This window comes from Elephantulus edwardii, unplaced genomic scaffold (genome assembly GCF_000299155.1).
Source record: "Elephantulus edwardii isolate Elephantulus edwardi_28Jun2011 unplaced genomic scaffold, EleEdw1.0 scaffold00016, whole genome shotgun sequence".
NCBI lineage: Eukaryota > Metazoa > Chordata > Mammalia > Macroscelidea > Macroscelididae > Elephantulus > Elephantulus edwardii.
Genome location: NW_006399766.1, coordinates 2,600,398 through 2,602,470, shown reverse-complemented (window position 1 = coordinate 2,602,470; position 2,073 = coordinate 2,600,398).

Sequence of the window (2,073 nt, the reverse complement as noted above, 5' to 3'; positions counted from 1 at the left end):
GTACATGAAGAAATTCTCCAAATCACTGGCAGTAAGAGAGGGGTACATTGTGTTTTGATATAATTATTTGCTATTGATATATTATTGTTCTCTCCCTGTCTCCTCAAGTTCTCCTTACACCTTACAAATTTCTTCTCCCCAATCCTTGAACTGATCTCTGCTGTCCTAGTTCTCCTTTGAACAGTTACATGTATCTTGGTCCTATTTGTGAATTGCAATAACCATGTTGTCTTCATCTCGATTCTTCCCAGGCTGATCTTTGTCTTTTCATGGTATGTGTTTAACCAAAGCACAAAGTTATTGTATATCCTCTATTATTACAAAGAATAATTATACATAACAAAAAGTAGAATGTCACTGAAAACGTACCTAAAACATAAAAGCTCATAATTATAATTCTTTCCTCTTCACATAATTATAATTCTTTCCTTCTCACTGTTGGTGCTTAAAACTTGGATAAAAATTTTCAAAGCCCAGAAAGTACTAAGGTAGTATTTACCACAACTTCTCAGTTTATTCAGGTCAGAACACTATTTGTGCTTATGTAGTGGGGGGAAATTGTTAGCCACACATGTTGCAGTTTCACTCGCTTCCCTCCCATCTCTATTCTCTTTTGAATCAATGACTGTTGATTGGAGAGTCTTTACCCTGTTTACAGTCTTTTCATTCTAAAGGAAGTCCCAATGTCCTGTCCTGTGATTCTCCCTTGGTGAGTGTATCTGCCCAAGGATTGGTCTTTCCAAAGCTCTTCAAACTTGGATGGTGTATGTAAAATGTCAGATAACTAGATTGTCAATAAATAACAAAGGCAAAACTGTATATATGCAACAAGATATTACTTATTTCATCACTCTTAATATGTATAGTGTAGTTATGTTAATTAAATTCATCATGTTGTCCAACCATCACCATTATCTGTTTCCGATTTTTTTTCGTTTTCTTTAACAGAAGTGCATTGTCCTCTAAACAATGAATTTCAATGTTGGTTTGGGGGGTTGGGGTTTTTTTCTCTTTAGCTCGCTCTTGGTAACCACCAGTCAACTCCGAGCTCTATATGTTTTCCTATTGTAGATATTTCACAAAAATGAGATAGTGTAATATTTACCTTTTTGTGACTGACTTATTTCACTTAACATAATACTTTTAAGTTTTTCCCATGTTGTAGCATGTATCAGGACTTCATTTTCCCTTATGGCTAAATTATATTGTACAGATGTATCATATTTTGTTTATTCAATCATGTGTTGATGAATATTAAAGCTGTTTACAACTTTTGGTTATTGTGAGTAGTGCTACAATAAATACTACTGTACAACTATCTTTTTAAATTTTTTTATTTACAACATCAGAAATGTTAATCTTATTTGCATATTTAAAAAATCATTATAAAATGAATTCTCCTTGATACAGCATTATGAGTATCCCAGGTGGCTTAGTAGTAAGAAATTGAACTGCCAACCTAAAGGCATGAGATTCAAATCCACCTGCTGTTCCATGGGAGAAAGATTAACAATTTCCTCCCATGCAATTAACTGCCTCTAAAAACCCACCAGAGCTATGGGTCTGTTCTGACTCAATGGTACTCAACAATCACAACATGAATAGCCCATTAACTGCCAAAAGAACAGGACTGTCATGTTGGAAGTACAAGCAGGATGCTCATTAGAGGCAAAGAAGGTGAAACTTCATCTAATATACTTTGAAGTATTTTGTCAGGAGGTTCTAGGCTTTGGAAAAAGATGTCATGCTAGGACAGGTCCCAGAGAGGAAGGCCCTCAACCAAATACATTTGCATTAGTGAGTGCTGAAATAAGTTTGAGTCTGTCAAATTATGAGAATGTCACAGGATAGGACAGGGTTCAGATCTGTTGTTCATAGGCTCATTATGAGTCGAACTCGACTTTATGGCACTTAACAACAGGAACATGGCTAACATGAAGAATATTATTAGAGTAACTATGGTCTCCAGTTTACTCTTTCCCAATCACAACCTAGTGTAAATGTCTGTAGTCATTAATTTGCTGATATTATGGTTTCCTATAATTTTGGTCATGTTTGATAAAAAAGGTGATA